At 46.7% G+C, this 16,447-nt stretch overlaps 2 long non-coding RNA genes across 3 annotated transcripts; both read left to right on the top strand.

The window, feature by feature from the left end:
* Nucleotides 1-2,021: 2,021 nt before the first annotated feature.
* LOC127904355 (uncharacterized) lies at nt 2,022-7,897 on the top strand. Its single transcript, XR_008057439.1, has 3 exons — nt 2,022-2,365; nt 6,892-6,948; nt 7,634-7,897. It is a non-coding gene; the product is annotated as an uncharacterized LOC127904355 (long non-coding RNA).
* Nucleotides 7,898-13,629: 5,732 nt separating this feature from the next.
* LOC127904356 (uncharacterized) lies at nt 13,630-16,066 on the top strand. 2 transcript variants are annotated; one of them, XR_008057441.1, is made up of 3 exons: nt 13,630-13,965; nt 14,985-15,041; nt 15,824-16,066. It is a non-coding gene; the product is annotated as an uncharacterized LOC127904356 (long non-coding RNA). The 2 variants fall into 2 exon arrangements; XR_008057440.1 differs by lacking the exon at nt 13,630-13,965 and having other exon boundaries at nt 14,810-15,041.
* Nucleotides 16,067-16,447: the final 381 nt, after the last annotated feature.

Below are 16,447 nucleotides of genomic sequence, written 5' to 3'. Positions count from 1 at the left end.
TATCGAGTCAACAGGGATTACCGAGTCAATAGGGATTATTACCGAGTCAACAAGGACTGTGAGCGCATACGGAACCAAGCATCATCTGGGGAAGCGGTTTCATCGACAATTTCCAAGTCGGCAGCGACTCCGTTTTCGGTGACGATTACCGAGTCAACAGGGATTGTGCGCAAAGACAAATCCAGGCATCAGCTGGGGAAGCAGTTCTGGTGACGATTTCTGAGTCAATTCCGTTTGTTTGTGCTGACCAATCCCGACGTCAGCTGTGGAGGGAGTGGAGTTGATTATTTCTGAGTCGTCCACTACGCTGCTTTCAGTGACGATTACCGAATCAATAGGGACTGTGCGCGCGTACGAAACCGATCATCAGCTGGGGAAGGAGTTTCGACGACGATTTCCAAGTCGGCAGCGACTACGTTTTCGGTGAGGATTATCGAGTCAACAGGGATTCCGAGTCAATAGGGATTATTACAGAGTGAACAAGGACTGTTCGCGCATACGGAACCAATCATCATCTGGGGAAGCGGTTTGGTCGACAATTTCCAAGTCGGCAGCGACACCGTTTTCGGTGACGATTACCGAGTCAACAGGGATTGTGCGCACAGACAAAACCAGGCATCAGCTGGGGAAGTAGTTCTGGTGATGTTTTTCTAGTTGGAAGAGACTCATTGTCGTTGACGATTTCTAAGTCAACTAGGTCTGTTTGCGCTTACCAAACCCGACGTCAGCTGTGGAGGGTGTGGAGTTGATTATTTCTGAGTCGTCCACTACGCTGCTTCCGGTGACGATTACCAAGTCAATAGGGACTATGCGCGCGTACGAAACCGATCTGCAGCTGGTGAAGCAGTTTCGGCGACGATTTCCAAGTCGGCAGCGACTACGTTTTCGGTGAGGATTATCGAGTCAACAGGGATTACCGAGTCAATAGGGATTATTACCGAGTCGACAAGGACTGTGCGCGCATACGGAACAAAGCATCATCTGGGGAAGTGGTTTCGTCGACAATTTCCAAGTCGGCAGCGACTCCGTTTTCGGTGACGATTACCGAGTCAACAGGGATTGGGCGCACAGACAAAACCAGGCATCAGCTGGGGAAGCAGTTCTGGTGACGATTTTCTAGTTGGAAGAGACTCATTGTCGTTGACGATTTCTGAGTCAACTAGGTCTGTTTGCGCTGACCAATCCCGACGTCAGTTGTGGAGGGAGTGGAGTTGATTACTTCTGAGTCGTCCACTACGCTGCTTTCGGTGACGATTACCGAGTCAATAGGGACTGTGCGCGCGTACAAAACCGATTATCAGCTGGGGAAGCAGTTTCGGCGACTATTTCAAAGTCGGCAGCGCTACATTTTCTGTAAACACCCAAAGGAAAATATATATATATTTAGAGAGAGAGGGATGATGATGAATGCAGTTTTCGCTGCCGATGCAGAAATCGGCAGCGACGCAGTTTTCGCTGCCGATTCTGGACTGGGCAGCGAGGCAGTTTTCGCTGCCGATTCTGGACTGGGCAGCGACGCAGTTTTCGCTGCCGATGCAGAAATCGGCAGCGACGCAGTTTTCGCTGCCGATTCTGGACTGGGCAGCGATGCAGTTTTCGCTGCCGATTCTGGACTTGGCAGCGACGCAGTTTTCGCTGCCGATGCAGAAATCGGCAGCGACAAAGTTTTCGCTGCCGATTCTGGACTGGGCAGCGATGCAGTTTTCGCTGCCGATTCTGGACTGGGCAGCCACGCAGTTTTCGCTGCCGATGCAGAAATCGGCAGCGACGCAGTTTTCGCTGCCGATTCTGGACTGGGCAGCGATGCAGTTTTCGCTGCCGATTCTGGACTGGGCAGCGACGCAGCCTTCACTACCGATACAGAAATCGGTAGCGACACAGTTTTCGCTGCCCATTTCTTAATCGGCAGCGACGCAGTTTTCGCTGCCGATGCAGAAATCGGCAGCGACGCAGTTTTCGCTGCCGATTTCTCAATGAACAGTGACGCAGAGCTGGGAGGGAGGGGTAAAAACTGGTTTTAGATAAACCAAACAAGGATAAGGACACACCTAAACCAACCCCCAAACAACCCATTTCATTGGATGGGTAGTATAAATACAAAGAGGGGAGAGAGAATGACCCATCTTCTTCCAAATCCAGCAGCTGCATGCCGTTCTTCCCTTCCCCTTTCACAACAGAAACGTGAATCAGACCAGTAGAGATTACTTTGTGAACTTGTGAGGGAGAGATGAGACCTTGAGAGAGGAGTGGGCAGCTGCATAGAGGAGAGGAAAAAGAGAGCCGGAAAACGTGAGAGGAAGAAGAAGGAGGAGAACCAGCAGCTGAATAGTGTCAAACCTTCCTCAAACTTAGTTAAATTCAGAAGGTATGGGTCATGAAACTCTCTTCCTCTCCCCCGTAAGATCAAAAACGAAAATGAAGAAGAAAAACCCTAAGAAAAGAATTGATCTAAGACCTAAGCCAGCTGTGAAGGAAGCTGAAATTAACCAAGAGAACAAGCAAACAAAAGTGAAATAAAGTCAATTTCAGAACATCTAACAAATCATGGTAGAAGGCTGGCTTTAACTAGGGGGTAATTAATGTGTTCTGCTGTGATATTGTTGCTGGAATTAATGTGTTCTGCTGTGATGTTTGTTGCTGGAATTAATGTGTTCTGCTGTGATGATTGTGCTGCAATTGATGCTGCCGATTTGTGTGTTGCGCAGCGAAATTCTGTTTCGCTGCCGCAACTGAACCTGCTGCAGCGAATTCATATTCGCTGCCGATTTGTGTGTTGCGCAGCGAAATTCTGTTTCCATGCCGCAACTGAACCTGCTGCAGCGAATTAATATTCGCTGCCGATTTGTGTGTTGCGCAGCGAAATTCTGTTTCGCTGCCGCAACTGAACCTGCTGCAGCGAATTAATATTCGCTGCCGATTTGTGTGTTGCGCAGCTAAATTCTGTTTCGCTGCCGCAACTGAACCTGCTGCAGCGAATTCATATTCGCTGCCGATTTGTGTGTTGCGCAGCGAAATTCTGTTTCGCTGCCGCAACTGAACCTGCTGCAGCGAATTAATATTCGCTGCCGATTTGTGTGTTGCGCAGCGAAATTCTGTTTCGCTGACGCAACTGAACCTCCTGCAGCGATTTGATATTCGCTGCCGATTTGTGTGTTGCGCAGCGAAATTCTGTTTCGCTGCCGCAACTGAACCTGCTGCAGCGAATTCATATTCGCTGCCGATTTGTGTGTTGCGCAGCGAAATTCTGTTTCGCTGCCGCAACTGAACCTGCTGCAGCGAATTAATATTCGCTGCCGATTTGTGTGTTGCGCAGCGAAATTCTGTTTCGCTGACGCAACTGAACCTCCAGAAGCGATTTGATATTCGCTGCCGATTTGTGTGTTGCGAAGCGAAATTCTGTTTCGCTGCCGCAACTGAACCTGCTGCAGCGAATTAATATTCGCTGCCGATTTGTTTGTTGCGCAGCGAAATTCTGTTTCGCTGCCGCAACTGAACCTGCTGCAGCGATTTGATATTCGCTGCCGATTTGTGTGTTGCGAAGCGAAATTCTGTTTCGCTGCCGCAACTGAACCTGCTGCAGCGAATTAATATTCGCTGCCGATTTGTGTGTTGCGCAGCGAAATTCTGTTTCGCTGCCGCAACTGAACCTGCTGCAGCGATTTGATATTCGATGCCGATTTGTGTGTTGCGCAGCGAAATTCTGTTTCGCTGACGCAACTGAACCTCCTGCAGCGATTTGATATTCGCTGCCGATTTGTGTGTTGCGCAGCGAAATTCTGTTTCGCTGACGCAACTGAACCTGCTGCAGCGATTTGATATTCGCTGCCGATTTGTGTGTTGCGCAGCGAAATTCTGTTTCGCTGACGCAACTGAACCTCCTGCAGCGATTTGATATTCGCTGCCGATTTGTGTGTTGCGCAGCGAAATTCTGTTTCGCTGACGCAACTGAACCTCCTGCAGCGATTTGATATTCGCTGCCGATTTGTGTGTTGCGAAGCGAAATTCTGTTTCGCTGCCGCAACTGAACCTGCTGCAGCGAATTCATATTCGCTGCCGATTTGTGTGTTGCGCAGCGAAATTCTGTTTCGCTGCCGCAACTGAACCTGCTGCAGCGATTTGATATTCGCTGCCGATTTGTGTGTTGCGCAGCGAAATTCTGTTTCGCTGACGCAACTGAACCTCCTGCAGCGATTTGATATTCGCTGCCGATTTGTGTGTTGCGCAGTGAAATTCTGTTTCGCTGACGCAACTGAACCTCCTGCAGCGATTTGATATTCGCTGCCGATTTGTGTGTTGCGAAGCGAAATTCTGTTTCGCTGCCGCAACTGAACCTGCTGCAGCGAATTAATATTCTCTGCCGATTTGTGTGTTGCGCAGCGAAATTCTGTTTCGCTGCCGCAACTGAACCTGCTGCAGCGATTTGATATTCGCTGCCGATTTGTGTGTTGCGAAGCGAAATTCTGTTTCGCTGCCGCAACTGAACCTGCTGCAGCGATTTGATATTCGCTGCCGATTTGTGTGTTGCGCAGCGAAAATCTGTTTCGCTGCCGCAACTGAACCTGCTGCAGCGATTTGATATTCGCTGCCGATTTGTGTGTTGCGCAGCGAAATTCTGTTTCGCTGACGCAACTGAACCTGCTGCAGCGATTTGATATTCGCTGCCGATTTGTGTGTTGCGAAGCGAAATTCTGTTTCGCTGCCGCAACTGAACATGCTGCAGCGAATTCATATTCGCTGCCGATTTGTGTGTTGCGCAGCGAAATTCTGTTTCGCTGCCGCAACTGAACCTGCTGCAGCGATTTGATATTCGCTGCCGATTTGTGTGTTGCGCAGCGAAATTCTGTTTCGCTGCCGCAACTTAACCTGCTGCAGCGATTTGATATTCGCTGCCGATTTGTGTGTTGCGCAGCGAAATTCTGTTTCGCTGCCGCAACTGAACCTGCTGCAGCGAATTAATATTCGCTGCCGATTTGTGTGTTGCGCAACGAAAGTCTGTTTCGCTGCCGCAACTGAACCTGCTGCAGCGAATTCATATTCGCTGCCGATTTGTGTGTTGCGCAGCGAAATTCTGTTTCGCTGCCGCAACTGAACCTCCTGCAGCGATTTGATATTCGCTGCCGATTTGTGTGTTGCGCAGCGAAATTCTGTTTCGCTGCCGCAACTTAACCTGCTGCAGCGATTTGATATTCGCTGCCGATTTGTGTGTTGCGCAGCGAAATTCTGTTTCGCTGCCGCAACTGAACCTGCTGCAGCGATTTGATATTCGCTGCCGATTTGTGTGTTGCGAAGCGAAATTCTGTTTCGCTGCCGCAACTGAACCTGCTGCAGCGATTTGATATTCGCTGCCGATTTGTGTGTTGCGCAGCGAAATTCTGTTTCGCTGACGCAACTGAACCTGCTGCAGCGATTTGATATTCGCTGCCGATTTGTGTGTTGCGCAGCGAAATTCTGTTTCGCTGACGCAACTGAACCTGCTGCAGCGATTTGATATTCGCTGCCGATTTGTGTGTTGCGAAGCGAAATTCTGTTTCGCTGCCGCAACTGAACCTGCTGCAGCGATTTGATATTCGCTGCCGATTTGTGTGTTGCGCAGCGAAATTCTGTTTCGCTGCCGCAACTGAACCTGCTGCAGCGATTTGATATTCGCTGCCGATTTGTGTGTTGCGCAGCGAAATTCTGTTTCGCTGCCGCAACTTAACCTGCTGCAGCGATTTGATATTCGCTGCCGATTTGTGTGTTGCGCAGCGAAATTCTGTTTCGCTGCCGCAACTGAACCTGCTGCAGCGAATTAATATTCGCTGCCGATTTGTGTGTTGCGCAGCGAAAGTCTGTTTCGCTGCCGCAACTGAACCTGCTGCAGCGATTTGATATTCGCTGCCGATTTGTGTGTTGCGCAGCGAAATTCTGTTTCGCTGACGCAACTGAACCTCCTGCAGCGATTTGATATTCGCTGCCGATTTGTGTGTTGCGAAGCGAAATTCTGTTTCGCTGCCGCAACTGAACCTGCTGCAGCGAATTCATATTCGCTGCCGATTTGTGTGTTGCGCAGCGAAATTCTGTTTCGCTGCCGCAACTGAACCTGCTGCAGCGAATTAATATTCGCTGCCGATTTGTGTGTTGCGCAGCGAAAGTCTGTTTCGCTGCCGCAACTGAACCTGCTGCAGCGATTTGATATTCGCTGCCGATTTGTGTGTTGCGCAGCGAAAATCTGTTTCGCTGACGCAACTGAACCTCCTGCAGCGATTTGATATTCGCTGCCGATTTGTGTGTTGCGAAGCGAAATTCTGTTTCGCTGCCGCAACTGAACCTGCTGCAGCGAATTCATATTCGCTGCCGATTTGTGTGTTGCGCAGCGAAATTCTGTTTCGCTGCCGCAACTGAACCTGCTGCAGCGAATTAATATTCGCTGCCGATTTGTGTGTTGCGCAGCGAAATTCTGTTTCGCTGCCGCAACTAAACCTGCTGCAGCGATTTGATATTCGCTGCCGATTTGTGTGTTGCGCAGCGAAATTCTGTTTCGCTGCCGCAACTGAACCTGCTGCAGCGAATTAATATTCGCTGCTGATTTGTGTGTTGCGCAGCGAAACAGAATTAATAACATTGGCGCCAACAGCGGTGCAGTTCTCGCTGCCGAACTGGCAGCGGGCGGCGAACCAGTTCTCGCTGCCGAATTGGGCAGCCCGCAGCGAACCAGTTCTCGCTGCCGATTCCTACAATAAGCCTCCTAGGCAGGAATGACTTAAATGCTAATAACAATTTCATGATATGATGGTGTAAAATAGGGAACACTTGAATGTGAACATATGAACTATTGAAATAAGTGTGATGATGAATGTGATTCAAAAATAAAATAAATACAACTGTGCTGATTTGTGACGATTGATGTCTTAGGTGGTGCGGTCGGGATTGGACCATCATCAAGACAGGAACGACCCACAGGTGGAGCAGGTAGGTGACTTGCACCTTTCTTTTTCATACGTTGAATCTTGGAATATTTTAACTTGAGTACTACCATATTGTTAGAACCGATATTAAATTGTCGAACGCTTAATTGTTGATAAAGGACTGATTAGCTTCGGCTAATGGCATCCAAACGGATGGCCGGGACAAAGAATGATTAGCTTTGGCTAATGACGTCCGAATGGATGGCCGGGTTAAAAAGGGATGATTTCGCTGCCGATTGTGGATCGGCAGCGATGCAGTTCCGCTGCCGATTCTGGATCGGCAGCGACACAGTATTCGCTGCCGATACAGAAATCGGCAGCGACGCAGTTTCCGCTGCCGATTCTGGATCCGCAGCGATGCAGTCTTCGCTGCCGATACAGAAATCGACATCGACCCAGTTTCGCTGCCGATTCCTTGATCGGCAGCGATGTAGTTTCGGCTGCCGATTTGAGGATTGGCAGCGACGCAGCTATCGCTATGGAATCCGAATGGATAGCCGGGACAAATAAACGACTAGTTTCGGCGAATGGCATTTGAAAACTTGTGTATCTATATGTACTACTAATTGTTACATCAAATACATGAAGAAATTATAAATGTTAATGCTTATTTAATTGCTAGGCCGTTAGTTACCATTATTATTATTATTAAGTATTTGTTTTCTCTTAAATGTTTTGTACTGCTGCAGGGACGTCACACCAACGAGATGTCTAGGATACCCGATACACGGGAATCTACTTTTGCAAGGAATTAAGTAGATGCATTCTAACTCACAATGTATTTTGTAGGGATCAATGTACTAAATGTATAACTTTTATTAGATCCTTTTTGTTTAAAATTTGTGATGGCTATTAGTAGTATAAGAATGCAAACTCATGTCCATGTATATATATTTTTAATATGAACTTCAAATCATGCAACCTTAATATTATGTGTTTGTGTAAGATTCGCTTTTGAATGAACTGTTGATTGTATGGATTGGATTTTGATGATGTGAGGATTCAAGTTCTTTGATTACCGGCACCATGTGTATTAAATATATATATATATAAAAAAAATTTACTATTGTTTTGGGCTTAGAAAGCCGGGTTGTTACAGTTGGTATCAGAGCACTTGGTATGGATCCTGAGGATCATTAATAAATGTGTTGTTGCGATGAATTTCAGGATGGTACGCACCCGACAAGGGACACGAACTGAGCCGCTCTCCTTAGAAAGGAGGGGCATGAACCGAGGTGCCCAAAATTGGCAAGATGAAGATCCCTTAGATGATACGGCATCTCATGCTCCGATAATACCGTCCGAAACCTTGCAGGGGAAAGATACGGTGGCAGGAGAAGGCCCGAAGCCTCATCAGACAGAGGGAACACCCCCAGTCGCAACGGAGCAGCGAGAAAGATCAGAAGCACAGCCATCTACTGTTCCAACTGGTGTGCCCCCACAATATGTAGATGCAGGACTCCTTGTACAAATAGTTAAAGCAGTGATGGAAGGCATGGCTAGTTCAGCAGCACAAACAACCCCTACCACGCAGATTCCACCAGCAGCCCCTACGACCAGCATGACCATGGATAATGTGGTACCACTGGTGCGACTAGTCAAGAGTATGAGGGAAATGGGCTGTGAACCGTATATGGGGGAACAAGATGCAGAGATAGCTGGAAGATGGATCAGGAAGGTAGAAAAGACAATGATTCAAATAAGCATACCTGAGGGTTTGAGGGTAAATTGTGCATCCCAGTTACTATCTGATAGGGCCATGACATGGTGGGAAACAGTTCAGCTGAGGCGTGCGACTGAGACCCTAACTTGGAGTGATTTCAAGACAGAGTTTGAGAATCAGTTTTATTCCAAGTATCATTGCAAGGTGAAAGAACAAGAGTTCTTGGCATTAAGACAGGGTGATATGTCAGTATTGGAGTACGAAAGGAGATTCCATGACCTCTCATTGTTCGCCCCACATTATGTGCCGACAAAGGAACATATGATTGAAAAGTTGAGAGATGGTTTACGACAGGATTTGAGACAAGGATTGATCGCCTTGCTATTTAAATCGGTGAGGGAGTTGATTGAGGCTGCACAAGCTCTGGAGGCATGTATTGGAGAAAGCCAAGGGGGGTATCAGAGTATAAGCAAAAGGAGAGATGGGGACTATTTCAGCGGCAGACCACCGCACCCGAAGAAAGGAAAAAGTGGAGTGTTTGAGCAGAACGGAAAGAAGGGGAGTTTGATATTACCGCCTCACCAACAGTCAAGTGGGAGAATGATGGCGGGAAAGTCGCACTCGAGGGCAAACTCTTCAACTGGGACCGGTGACCGCAGGGGAGTTGACTATCCTTTTTGTGTAAAATGTGGACAAAAACACCCTGGGGACTGCTCAGTTTCCCCTGGGCGATGCTTTGTGTGCAGAGGAGAGGGTCATAGGTGGAGGAACTGCCAGTATCTTAGCCAAGGGTGTCATTACTGTGGTGGGAAAGGTCATTACAAGAGGGACTGCCCCAAAAGAAACACCGGACAAGTACAGAGCTATAGACAGCCCAGTCAGAGCCACCAGCAGTCAGTCACCGTTAATAGGCCAGTGAGATCTTCTCAATCAGGGGCAAACTCCAGTCGAGGGAAGCCGAGGGCACAAAATGATCGGACCCCAGGGAGGGTCTTCCACCTGACACAGGAGGAGGCCAGGGCTGCATCGGATGTGGTGGTAGGTACACTACTGTTGAATGATTTTAATATGCATGTATTGTTTGATCCGGGTGCCACCCACTCATTCATTGCTAAGAGAAGTGTCACTAAATTGAGAAAGGAAGTAGAAATAGTAGAGAAGGGGTTTGTAATTGGAACTCCAATGGGAAACATGGTTGAAACAAATATTGTATATGTGGATGTGGGGGTTAGTTTATCCGGGTATGAAACAGAAGTAGACTTGATTCCCTTAGAGCTGCATGATTTTGACATAATACTAGGCATGGATTGGTTGAGTAAATACAAGGCACTAATAGATTGTTATGCTAAAACTGTTACTTTCCAAACATCTAAGGGCGAGAAAATGACTTTTGAAGGAGAGAGATTTCTCAAACTGAATGCTTTAATATCGGTGGTAACAGCCCAAAAACTTTTAAGAAAGGGATGTATGGGATACCTCGCATACATCTTAAACTCTGATGATGAAGGTCCACGATTGAAGGATATTCCTGTGGTGAAGGATTTCCCAGATGTGTTTCCAGAAGAACTACTAGGACTACCCCCGGAGCGAGAGGTAGAGGTGTCTATAGACACTTTTCCTGGAGTCCCACCCATAGCCCAACAACCGTATCGGATGGCTCCAGCAGAACTGAACGAGTTAAAGACTCAATTACAGGAATTATTAGACAAAGGGTTCATACGGCCCAGTAATTCTCCTTGGGGAGCACCGGTTCTATTTGTAAGAAAGAAAGATGGAACTCATAGGCTTTGTATTGACTATCGACAGTTGAACAAAATAACAATGAAAAACAAGTATCCATTACCTCGGATAGATGATTTGTTCGACCAATTAAAGGGAGCGAGGGCATTCTCGAAAATAGATCTGAGATCAGGGTACTATCAGATGAAGATTAAAGAAGCGGATGTAGCAAAGACCGCATTTAGAACTCGTTACGGACACTATGAATTTTTGGTGTTACCGTTCGGGTTGACGAACGCCCCAGCCCTCTTCATGGATTTGATGAATCGGGTTTTTCAACCATACCTGGATAAGTTTGTGGTGGTATTCATTGATGATATACTGGTGTACTCGAATTCTTTCAAGGAGCACGAAGAACACTTGAGACAAACCTTACAAACCTTGAGAGATCACCAGTTATATGCAAAATTGAGTAAATGTGAATTTTGGCTGAAAAGAGTGATGTTTTTGGGACATGTCATTTCAGCCGAAGGTGTTTTTGTCGACCCTCAAAAAGTCGAAGCAGTCTTGAAATGGGAAAGACCGACTTCGGTCACTGAAATACGTAGTTTCCTGGGACTTGCAGGATACTATCGGAGATTTATCGAAGGTTTTTCCCTAATTGCAACCCCTTTGACCCAGCTAACTAGGAAGGATAAGAAGTGGGTGTGGTCGGAAGAATGTGAGGCAAGCTTCCAAGAATTGAAGAGGAGGCTCACCACTGCTCCAGTCTTAACTCTCCCCTCAGGGACCGAGGGTTTTGTGGTATATAGTGATGCCTCGGGGAAGGGATTGGGGTGTGTTTTGATGCAACATGGGAAGGTGATCGCCTATGCATCAAGGAAATTAAAGACTCATGAGGTGAACTACCCAGTGCACGACCTGGAGTTGGCAGCTGTAGTATTTTCCTTGAGGATATGGAGACACTATTTGTATGGGTCTCGAACCCAAATTTTTACTGATCATAAGAGCCTGAAGTATCTGATGTCGCAAAAGGAGTTGAACATGCGGCAAAGAAGGTGGATAGAGCTCATTAAGGATTATGATTGCACCATAGAATACCACCCGGGGAAAGCAAATGTGGTGGCAGATGCCCTCAGTCGCAAAAATAAAGCCTCCTTGGGAAGCTTAACAGTGGGAAAGGAGCGGCAATTGGCAGAATTAAAAGAGTTGGGTGCAGATTTGGGAATTGATGCAAGAGGTGGGTTAGTAGCCCAATTATTGGTGCGACCAACGTATCGAGAACAGATACTACATGCCCAATTCCATGACAAGGTGGGATCCAAGATTAGGAAGAATGTGGAGGCCGGGGTAGAAATGAAATTCCGAGTAGCGGATGATGGATCCTTGATGATGGGACAACGGTTGTACGTGCCTGATGACGAAATAGTTAAACGTATGGTTCTGCAAGAAGCACATGAGTCCAAATTCTCCATACATCCTGGCAGCACTAAGATGTACCGAGACCTGAAACACCTCTATTGGTGGCCTAATATGAAAAGGGAAATAGCTGAGTATGTGTCAAAGTGTGGGATATGTCAACAAGTCAAGGTTGAACACCAAAGGCCTGCGGGACCATTACAGCCATTACAAATTCCAGAATGGAAGTGGGAGATGATCACCATGGATTTCATGTCAGGATTTCCCAAGGGGAGAAAAGGAAATGATGCGATATGGGTCATTGTGGATCGGTTGACGAAATCCGCACTATTCTTGCCTGTAAAGATGACCGACTCGGTGGACAAGCTTGCCAAGATCTACATAAATGAGGTGGTACGACTTCATGGGATTCCGGTGTCCATTGTATCGGATCGAGATCCTAGGTTCACCTCTCGACTTTGGCCGAGCATACAACATGCCTTGGGGACAAGATTGGACATGAGCACTGCGTTTCACCCTCAAACGGATGGCCAATCGGAAAGAGTCATTCAAGTCTTGGAAGACCTATTACGGGCATGTGTGCTAGAATTTGGAGGAAACTGGGAGGAACACATGGCATTGGTGGAGTTCACATATAACAATAGTCACCAAGCCACAATAGGGATGGCCCCATATGAAGCCTTGTATGGTAGGAGGTGTAGAACTCCTTTATGTTGGGAGGAAATTGGGGACCGGAAGTTATATGGCGCAGAGTTAGTTCAAGTCACCACGGAGAAAGTGAGAATTATCAGGGATCGCATCAAAGCCGCACAGGATAGACAGAAGAAGTATGCCGATGTGAGGAGAAGACCTCTCGAGTTCAGTACGGGGGACCAGGTGTTCCTGAAGGTAGCCCCATGGAAGAACATGTTACGATTTGGATTGAAAGGGAAGTTAACTCCCCGTTTCATTGGACCCTTCAAAATCTTACAACGAGTTGGACCAGTAGCCTACAAGGTGGATTTGCCCCCACAGTTAGCTAGGGTCCATGATGTGTTCCATGTCTCCTTGTTAAGGAAGGCTAACGTAGACCCCGCCCGAGTTCTACCCCAGGTCCCAGTAGAGGTCAAGGAAGACTTAACACTGGAATTGAGGCCCATAAGGATACTAGATCAAGAAGTGAAGGAGTTACGGAGCAAAAAGATCCCCATCGTTAGAATCTTATGGCGAAATGCTCAAGTAGAAGAGGAAACTTGGGAGAGGGAGGCTGAGATGAGAAAAAAGTACCCTAATTTATTTGATCTACCAGGTATGGAGTGTGAAACTTCTTAAATTTCGAGGATGAAATTCATATTTAGGAGGGGAGAATGTAAACACCCAAAGGAAAATATATATATATATATTTAGAGAGAGAGGGATGATGATGAATGCAGTTTTCGCTGCCGATGCAGAAATCGGCAGCGACGCAGTTTTCGCTGCCGATTCTGGACTGGGCAGCGATGCAGTTTTCGCTGCCGATTCTGGACTTGGCAGCGACGCAGTTTTCGCTGCCGATGCAGAAATCGGCAGCGACGCAGTTTTTGCTGCCGATTCTGGACTGGGCAGCGATGCAGTTTTCGCTGCCGATTCTGGACTTGGCAGCGACGCAGTTTTCGCTGCCGATGCAGAAATCGGCAGCAACGCAGTTTTCGCTGCCGATTCTGGACTTGGCAGCGACGCAGCCTTCACTACCGATACAGAAATCGGTAGCGACACAGTTTTCGCTGCCCATTTCTTAATCGGCAGCGACGCAGTTTTCGCTGCCGATGCAGAAATCGGCAGCGACGCAGTTTTCGCTGCCGATTTCTCAATGAACAGTGACGCAGAGCTGGGAGGGAGGGGTAAAAACTGGTTTTAGATAAACCAAACAAGGATAAGGACACACCTAAACCAACCCCCAAACAACCCATTTCATTGGATGGGTAGTATAAATACAAAGAGGGGAGAGAGAATGACCCATCTTCTTCCAAATCCAGCAGCTGCATGCCGTTCTTCCCTTCCCCTTTCACAACAGAAACGTGAATCAGACCAGTAGAGATTACTTTGTGAACTTGTGAGGGAGAGATGAGACCTTGAGAGAGGAGTGGGCAGCTGCATAGAGGAGAGGAAAAAGAGAGCCGGAAAACGTGAGAGGAAGAAGAAGGAGGAGAACCAGCAGCTGAATAGTGTCAAACCTTCCTCAAACTTAGTTAAATTCAGAAGGTATGGGTCATGAAACTCTCTTCCTCTCCCCCGTAAGATCAAAAACGAAAATGAAGAAGAAAAACCCTAAGAAAAGAATTGATCTAAGACCTAAGCCAGTTGTGAAGGAAGCTGAAATTAACCAAGAGAACAAGCAAACAAAAGTGAAATAAAGTCAATTTCAGAACATCTAACAAATCATGGTAGAAGGCTGGCTTTAACTAGGGGGTAATTAATGTGTTCTGCTGTGATATTGTTGCTGGAATTAATGTGTTCTGCTGTGATGTTTGTTGCTGGAATTAATGTGTTGTACTGTGATGATTGTGCTGAAATTGATGCTGCCGATTTGTGTGTTGCGCAGCGAAATTCTGTTTCGCTGCCGCAACTGAACCTGCTGCAGCGAATTAATATTCGCTGCCGATTTGTGTGTTGCGCAGCGAAATTCTGTTTCGCTGACGCAACTGAACCTGCTGCAGCGAATTAATATTCGCTGCCGATTTGTGTGTTGCGCAGCGAAATTGATATTCGCTGCCGATTTGTGTGTTGCGCAGCGAAATTCTGTTTCGCTGCCGCAACTGAACCTGCTGCAGCGAATTAATATTCGCTGCCAATTTGTGTGTTGCGCGACGAAATTCTGTTTCGCTGACGCAACTGAACCTCCTGCAGCGATTTGATATTCGCTGCCGATTTGTGTGTTGCGCAGCGAAATTCTGTTTCGCTGCCGCAGCTGAACCTCCTGCAGCGAAGTGATATTCGCTGCCGAGTTGTGCGTTGTGCAGCAAAACTGTGGCGCCAACAGCGGTGCAGTTCTCGCTGCCGAACTGGCAGCCTGCGGCGAACCAGTTCTCGCTGCCGATTCCTACAATAAGCCTCCTAGGAAGGAATGACTTAAATGCTAATAACAATTTCATGATATGATGGTGTAAAATAGGGAACACTTGAATGTGAACATATGAACTATTGAAATAAGTGTGATGATGAATGTGATTCAAAAATAAAATAAATACAATTGTGCTGATTTGTGACCATTGATGTCTTAGGTGGTGCGGTCGGGATTGGACCATCATCAAGACAGGAACGACCCACAGGTGGAGCAGGTAGGTGACTTGCACCTTTCTTTTTCATACGTTGAATCTTGGAATATTTTAACTTGAGTACTACCATATTGTTAGAACCGATATTAAATTGTCGAACGCTTAATTGTTGATAAAAGACTGATTAGCTTCGGCTAATGGCATCCAAACGGATGGCCGGGACAAAGAATGATTAGCTTCGGCTAATGGCGTCCGAATGGATGGCCGGGATGAAGGACTGATTAGCTTCGGCTAATGGCATCCAAACGGATGGCCGGGACAAAGAATGATTAGCTTTGGCTAATGGCGTCCGAATGGATGGCCGGGTTAAAAAGGGATGATTTCGCTGCCGATTGTGGATCGGCAGCGACGCAGTTCCGCTGCCGATTCTGGATCGGCAGCGACACAGTATTCGCTGCCGATACAGAAATCGGCAGCGACGCAGTTTCCGCTGCCGATTCTGGATCGGCAGCGATGCAGTCTTCGCTGCCGATACAGAAATCGGCAGCGACCCAGTTTCGCTGCCGATTCCTTGATCGGCAGCGATGTAGTTTCGGCTGCCGATTTTAGGATTGGCAGCGACGCAGCTATCGCTATGGAATCCGAATGGATAGCCGGGACAAATAAACGACTAGTTTCGGCGAATGGCATTTGAAAACTTGTGTATCTATATGTACTACTAATTGTTACATCAAATACATGAAGAAATTATAAATGTTAATGCTTATTTAATTGCTAGGCCGTTAGTTACCATTATTATTATTATTAAGTATTTGTTTTCTCTTAAATGTTTTGTACTGCTGCAGGGACGTCACACCAACGAGATGTCTAGGATACCCGATACACGGGAATCTACTTTTGCAAGGAATTAAGTAGATGCATTCTAACTCACAATGTATTTTGTAGGGATCAATGTACTAAATGTATAACTTTTATTAGATCCTTTTTGTTTAAAATTTGTGATGGCTATTAGTAGTATAAGAATGCAAACTCATGTCCATGTATATATATTTTTAATATGAACTTCAAATCATGCAACCTTAATATTATGTGTTTGTGTAAGATTCGCTTTTGAATGAACTGTTGATTGTATGGATTGGATTTTGATGATGTGAGGATTCAAGTTCTTTGATTACCGGCACCATGTGTATTAAATATATATATATATAAAAAAAAAATTTACTATTGTTTTGGGCTTAGAAAGCCGGGTTGTTACATTTTCGGTGATTATTATAGAGTCAACAGGGATTACCGAGTCAAGAGGGATTATTACCGAGTCAACAAAGACTGTGCGCGCATACATAACCAAGCATCAGCTGGGGAAGCGGTTTCGTCGACAATTTCAAAGGCGTCAGCGACTCCGTTTTCGGTGACGATTACCGAGTCAACAGGGATAGTGCGCATAGACAAATCGAGGCATCAGCTGGGGA

This window comes from Populus trichocarpa, chromosome 15 (genome assembly GCF_000002775.5).
Source record: "Populus trichocarpa isolate Nisqually-1 chromosome 15, P.trichocarpa_v4.1, whole genome shotgun sequence".
Lineage (NCBI taxonomy): Eukaryota > Viridiplantae > Streptophyta > Magnoliopsida > Malpighiales > Salicaceae > Populus > Populus trichocarpa.
The sequence above is the reverse complement of the archived record's forward strand: the minus strand, read 5'-3'. Positions and strand labels throughout refer to the sequence as shown.